Genomic DNA, 7,837 nt, shown 5'->3' with positions numbered 1-7,837 from the left:
TAGTTTCAGGCATTTCTTTTACGCCTGCAACATTAGGTTAAAATCCGTGTGCACATTTGTGCGCTTAAAATGTGAAGAAATAATAGTTTATCAACATTTTAAGATGTTGATTCAAAATGGTCTGTTCCATCAGCCTTATTGATTTATACGGCGTACACTGTACCTCCACTACACTAGTCCTACTTTGATATGCATCGTGGGGATTCAAGTGAGTATACTTAATGCCCACTGAAAAATAAGTAGGTATACGGGGTATACATGCGTATACCCTCCACTACACCACTGACTGTAGGTTGATTTTACCGTAACAGCCAAGATAATATCTCCATGTGTGAAGTTATATCATATACTGTAGCTTTGTTTAATCCATCACATAGCCTTTAAATGTATAACTAACTTGGTAGCTTTCATTGCTTTCCATAATGATTGTCTTAACTTTTCAGAGGTTTTGAACAATGTTACAAAGAGTTAAGGGTGAACTCCTTGCCCGCTGTAAACTTGAATGCAGCCTACATCCAAATTGCTGCTAGCTTTCCGGGCAATCAGATCAGATATTCATTTAGATCAATAGCAAAACAGATCCTACTATATAGGTAAACTGGGAAACAACATTTTTGATAGCAGGCCTCTATTTTGGATAAAGACATGTTTAGTCACCACACCCATTGCATGTGTACTGGCACACCTGACACCGTTATAGCATCACAAGTGATGCTTTAGGAAGCAGAGACAATAGTACCTGATGAAACTACAGAGCAGTTTGAGTCCATTTAATTCCCACACCCAAAGTGAAGTCAATTCAATTAGCCATACGGGAATTGAATGGGAGGCCTACAACGTAATCCAGACTTCCTCTATAATTATGAGCTTCCCATCCCGGGCACTGTGACAGACACACTCTGCCTTAGGGACGGTTGCCATGGAAATCATCATCAAAAGAGATGGTCTCAAGAGCCCTGCAAAAGTGTCCAACCACCACGACACATCAAGGATTGTATGATAGAAATGGGATGGTTTACCCCAGACACCTTGCTGTATTTACCCTCTGGTAGGGGCGTCTCACTGAACTGAACCTGTATAGCTTATCTTTTGTCAGATATAACAGCTTTTTGGAAGCCTTGCTATTTCAGATTAAGTTTTATCTTTTTTTTTGCAGAACTTCAAAACTTTGGTGATGCTAACTGTACCAATATGATATAATTTCAGGGAAATCCTAATTTTTGACTGGACAGGACCTGATTCATTGAATCTGTTTCTCAGTTGCCCAATGAAAGATTATTCTGAGTGCCAAGAGGCATTCACTCACTCACTAGGAACACCTATGTGAGAATGCTGTTCATTGACTACTATAGGGAGGAGGTCAGAGACCTGGCAGTGTGGTGCCAGGACAACAACCTCTCCCTCAACGTCAGCAAGACAAAGGAGATGATCGTGGACTACAGGAAACAGAGGGCCCAGCACACCCTGTTCACATTGATGGGCTGTAGTGGAGCGGGTCAAGAGCTTCAAGTTCCTTGGTGTCCACATCACTAAGGATCGATCATGGTCCACGCACACCAACACAGTCACGAAGAGGGCACGACAACGCCTCTTCCCTCTCAAAAGGCTGAAAAGATTTGGCATGGGTCCGCAGATCCTTAAAAAGTTCTCCAGCTGCACCCCCAAGCTAAATAGCTAGCCAAATAGCTACCTGGACTATCTGCATTGACCCTTTCTGAAATAACTTTGACTCATTACATAAGCTGCTGCTAATGTTTATACGATTTTTTAAAACCTTTATTTAACAAGTCAAGTCAGTTAAGGACAAATTCTTATTTTCAATGACAGCCAAGGAACTGCCTGATTCAGAACATCAATTTTGACCTTACCAGTTTGGAGATTCGATCTTGCAACCTTTAGTTTTTATGTCCAAAGCTCTAACCACTAGGCTACCTGCCACCCCCATTATCTGTCACTTATTCCTAGTTATACCATATGTACATATCTACCTCAAATGACCTCGTACCCCTGTATATCGAATTGGTACTGGTGCCCTGTGTATCAAATCAATCTTTATTTGTTACATGCGCCGAATATAACAAGTATAGACTTTACTGTGAAATGCTTACTTACAAGCCCTTAATCAACAGTGCAGTTCAAGAAGAGTTAAGAAAATATTTACCAAGTAGACTAAAATAAAAAGTAATAACAAAAGTAACACAATAAGAATAACGAGGCTATATACAGGGGGCTCCGGTACCGAAACAGTGTGCGGGGGGTACAGTTAGTTGAGGTAATTTGTACAAGTAGGTGGGGGTGAAGTGAAGTGACATAGATAATAAACAAAGAGTAGCAGCAGTGTACAAAAGAGGGGGGGGGGTCAATGTAAATTGTTGTCCGGTGGCGATTTTATTAATTGTTCAGCAGTCTTATGGCTTGGGGGTAGAAGATGTTGAGGAGCCTTTTGGTCCTAGACTTGGCGTTCTGGTACTGCTTGCCGTGCGGTAGCAGAGAAAACAGTCTATAACTAGGGTGGACGGAGTCTCTGACAATTTTATGGGCTTTCCTCTGACACTGCATATTGTATGGGTCCTAGATGGCAGGGAGCTTGGCCCCAGTGATGTACTGGGCCGTTCGCACTATCCTCTGTAGTGCCTTACGGTCAGATGCCGAGCAGTTGCCTTACCAGGCGGTGATGCAACCGGTCAGGATGTTCTCGATGGTGCAGCTGTAGAACCTTTTGAGGATCTGGGATCCATGACAAATCTTTTCAGTCTCCTGAGGTGGAAAAGGGTTTGTCATGCGCTCTTCACGACTGTCTTGGTATGTTTGGAGCATGATAGTTCGTTGGTGATGTTGACACCAAGGAACATGAAACTCTCGACCTGTTCCATTACAGCCCCGTCGATTTTAATGGGGGCCTGTTCGGCCCACCTTTTCCTGTAGTCCATGATCAGCTCCTTTGTCTTGCTCACATTGAGGGAGAGGTTGTTGTCCTGGCATCACACTGCCAGTTCTCTGACCTCCTCCCTATAGGCCGTCTCATCGTTGTCAGTGATCAGGCCTACCACTGCTGTGTCGTCAGCAAACCTAATGATGGTGTTGGAGTCGTGTTTGGCCATGCAGTCATGGGTGAACAGGGAATACAGGAGGGGACTAAGTACACACCCCTGAGGGGCCCCAGTGTTAAGGATCAGCGTGGCAGACGTTTTGTTGCCTACTCTTAACACCTGTGGGAGGCCCGTCAGGAAGTCCAGGATCCAGTGGCAGATCCAGGGCAGTGTGGAGTGAGATTGCATCATCTGTGGATCTGTTAGGGATGGTATGCTAATTAGAGTGGATCTAAGGTGTCTGGGAGGATGCTGTTGTGAGCCATGACCAGCCTTTCAAAGCACTTCATGGCTACCGACGTGAGCGCTACGGGGCAGTAATCATTTAGGCAGGTTACCTTCACTTCCTTGGGCATAGGTACTATGGTGTTCTGCTTGAAACATGTAGGTATTACAGACTTGGTCAGGGAGAGGTTGAAAATGTCTGTGAAGACAGTTGACAGTTGGTCTGTGCATGCTTTGAGTACATTGTATATAGCCCAAGTTATTGTTACTCACTGTGTAATTATTATTACTTGTTTTACTTTTCTATTATTTTTTAACTTGAACTTTTCTATTATTTATCTGATTTTCTTTCTCTCTGCATTGTTGGGAAGGGTCTGTAAGGAAGAATTTCACTGTTAGTTTACGAAGCATGTGATGAATAAACATGTATTTGGTTTATGCTACTAACTCTTTCGAAGTTTATGGTCTCCCAAGTTGTCCCTCTTTAAACATTTGTGCCCAAATACTACTTCCCTAAATCAAACTGCCCGCCATCTTTCCCACCTGGCTCTCCTTCTTCCTCTTCCTGTGTAACACTTTTTAAAATCTTCCATGCCAAAGAAACCATATGTCAATCAAGCCTGATTGATTGCACCTGCTGCTCATTCCTGGTACATAGATATTTAAGTTAGTAAGGAGCTAGGTTTCCATTCAATTGGCGACAGATTTTCATGTTGATATTCTAAAATCTGCATATTTTCCAACAGTGGTGTTTCCACCAAACTGAATAGTTGTGGATTAAAATCAGTGTGTGATGATGTAGTGCACACAAAATGTACTTTTTCGCCTTAGTTTTCACGTACAAAATAAAAATCTACTGTTCAATGAATTCCATCACATTTTCAACTCTACCAATAGTTTTGTCACAAAAAAAGTGTTTTTAAACGCGCTAAATAAACAATTAGCCTACTCTGGTCTTGGCACGTGCACTCTAGCCAACAGCCAGCAGATACAGTGCGGGTAGGCTCTGCGGGTATGTTAGTCTGCAATGCATGAGATTATTTTGGATAAGAGCGATAATATTTGTATTTGTCAAATAGCAGTCCATCATTGATAATCATGTCAACAGAACTTGACATGTTTGTGCCAGCAGCATACCACTGCTGGCTTGCTTCTGAAGCTAAGCAAGGTTGGACCTGGTCAGTCCCTGGATGGGAGATCAGATGCTGCTGGAAGTGGTGTTGGAGGGCCAGTAGGAGGCACTCTTTCCTCTGGTCTAAAAAAATATCCCACTGCCCTGGGGCAGTGATTGCAGGACACTGCCCCGTGTAGGGTGCTGTCTTTCAGATGGGATGTTAAACGGGTGTCCTGACTCGCTGAGGTTATTAAAGTTTATTGTAGGGGTGTTAACCCCAGTGTCCTGGCTAAATTCCCAATCTCGCCCTCAAACCATCATAGTCACCTAATAATCCCCAGTTTCCCAGGTTGTTGCTGTAAATGAGAATGTGTTCTCAGTCAACTTACCTGGTTAAATAACAGATGAATAAGACCAACGTTAAAGGCGTTTCCACTGCCACTTCTCACACAAAAAGAAAGAACAAATGATCTCTTAGAAGTTATAAAAATGTACCAAAACCTGTTTCCATCACAGCTGTTGTTGTTTTCTTATATATGATGTGGATGGAAACGCGGTTACTGTTATGAATTGCAACACTGTCAACTTTTTCAATACAGCACCTTTGGGCTCCCGAGTGGCGCAGAGGTCTAAGGAACTGCATCTCATTCTTAGAGGTGTCACTACAGACCCTGGTTTGATTCCAGGCTGTATCACATCTGGGTGTGATTGGGAGTCCCATAGGGCAGCGCACAATTGGCGCAGGATCGTTAGGGTTTGGCCGGGCTGTCATTGTAAATAAGAATTTGTTCTTAACTGACTTGCCTAGTTAAATGAAGGTTAAATAAAATACAAAAATAAACTTTACATGGCTGAATTACCATAGTGAAACACATGGGAGATTTTGAAAACACAGACAGAGAAATACTGGCTGATTATGATTAACAGCTGACTGCACGTGTACAAATCCCTAAGGTAGATGCTTGGCTAAGTGCTTGTGTGTGTGCACGTCTGTGCGTGTGTATACAGTGGGGAGAACAAGTATTGGATACACTGCCGTTTTTGCAGGTTTTCCTACTTACAAAACATGTAGATGTCTGTAATTTTTATCATAGGTACACTTCAACTGTGAGAGATGGAATCTAAAACAAAAATCCAGAAAATCACATTGTATGATTTTTAAATAATGAATTTGCATTTTATTGCATAACATAAGTATTTGATACATTAGAAAAGCAGAACTTAATATTTGGTACAGAAACCTTTGTTTGCAATTACAGAGATCATACGTTTCCTGTAGTTCTTGACCAGGTTTGCACACACTAAAGCAGGGATTTTGGCCCACTCCTCCTTACAGACCTTCTCCAGATCCTTCAGGTTTCGGGGCTTTCGCTGGGCAATACGGACTTTCAGCTCCCTCCAAAGATTTTCTATTGGGTTCAGGCTAGGCCACTCCAGGACCTTGAGATGCTTCTTACGGAGCCACTCCTTAGTTGCCCTAGCTGTGTGTTTCGGGTCGTTGTCTGAAGACCCAGCCACGACCCATCTTCAATGCTCTTACTGAGGGAATGAGGTTGTTGGCCAAGATCTCGCGATACATGGCCCCATCCATCCTTCCCTCAATACGATACAGTCGTCCTGTCCCCTTTGCAGAAAATCATCCCCAAAGAATGATGTTTCCACCTCCATGCTTCACAGTTGAGATGGTGTTCTTGGGGTTGTAGTCATCCTTCTTCTTCCTCCAAACACGGCGAATGGAGTTTAGACCAAAATGCTCTATTTTTGTCTCAACAGACCACATGACCTTCTCCCATTCCTCCTCTGGATCATCCAGATGGTCATTAGCAAACTTCAGACGGGCCTGGACATGTACTGGCTTGAGCAGGGGGACCTTGCGTGCGCTGCAGGATTTTAATCCATGACGGCATAGTGTGTTATTAATGGTTTTCTTTGAGACTGTGGTCCCAGCTCTCTTCAGGTCATTGACCAGGTCCTGCCGTGTAGTTCTGGGCTGATCCCTCACCTTCCTCATGATCATTGATGCCCCACGAGGTGAGATCTTGCATGGAGCTCCAGACCGAGGGTGATTGACCGTCATCTTGAACTTCTTCCATTTTCTAATAATTGCGCCAACAGTTGTTGCCTTCTCACCAAGCTGCTTGCCTATTGTCCTGTAGCCCATCCCAGCCTTGTGCAGGTCTACAATTTTATCCCTGATGTCCTTACACAGCTCTCTGGTCTTGGCCATTGTGGAGAGGTTGGAGTCTGGTTGATAGAGTGTGTGGAAAGGTGTCTTTTATACAGGTAACGAATTCAAACTGGTGCAGTTAATACAGGTAATGAGTGGAGAACAGGAGGGCTTCTCAAAGAAAAACTAACAGGTCTGTGAGAGACGGAATTCTTACTGGTTGGTAGGTGATCAAATACTTATGTCAAACAATAAAATGCAAATTAATTACTTAAAAATCATACAATGTGATTTTCTGGATTTTTGTTTTTGATTCAGTCTCACACAGTTGAAGTGTACCTACGATAAAAATTAATACATGCTTTGTAAGTAGGAAAACCTGCAAAATCGGCAGTGTATAAAATACTTGTTCTCCACACTGTATGTGTTAGTGTTCATAATTGTTACAAACCCTATTACTAGCCTGTTCAACCTCTCTTTCGTATCGTCTGAGATTCCCATAGATTGGAAAGCTGCCGCGGTCATCCCCCTCTTCAAAGGGGGAGACACGAGACCCAAACTGCTACAGACCTCTATCTGTCCTTTCTAAGGTTTTCGAAAGCCAAGTTAACAAACACATTACCGACCATTTCGAATCAAATCAAATCAAATGTATTTATATAGCCCTTTGTACATCAGCTGATATCTCAAAGTGCTGTACAGAAACCCAGCCTAAAACCCCAAACGGCAAGCAATGCAGGTGTAGAAGCACTGTGGCTAGAAAAAAACTCTCTAGAAATGCCAAAACCTAGGAAGAATAACACCTTTCCTTCTCCGCTATGCAATCTGGTTTCAGAGCTGGTCATGGGTGCACCTCAGCCACGCTCAAGGTCCTAAACGATATCATAACCACCATCGATAAGAGACATTACTGTGCAGCTGTATTCATCGACCTGGCTAAAGCTTTCGACTCTGTCAATCACAACATTCTTATTGGCAGACTCAACAGCCTTGGTTTCTCAAATGACTGCCTCTCCTGGTTCACCAACTACTTCTCTGATAGAGTTCATTATGTCAAATCGGAGGGCGTGTGGCCTGGCCCTCTGGCAGTCTCTATGGGGGTGCCACAGGGTTCAATTCTCGAGCCGACTCTCTTCTCTGTATACATCAATGATGTCGCTCTTGCTGCCGGTGATTCTTTGGTCCACCTGTACGCAGACGACACCATTCTGTATACCTCTGGCCCTTCCGTGGACACTGTGT

This window comes from Oncorhynchus gorbuscha, linkage group LG25, assembly GCF_021184085.1.
Source record: "Oncorhynchus gorbuscha isolate QuinsamMale2020 ecotype Even-year linkage group LG25, OgorEven_v1.0, whole genome shotgun sequence".
NCBI classification, from domain to species: Eukaryota; Metazoa; Chordata; class Actinopteri; order Salmoniformes; family Salmonidae; genus Oncorhynchus; species Oncorhynchus gorbuscha.
Note: the sequence above shows the minus strand (reverse complement) of the source record.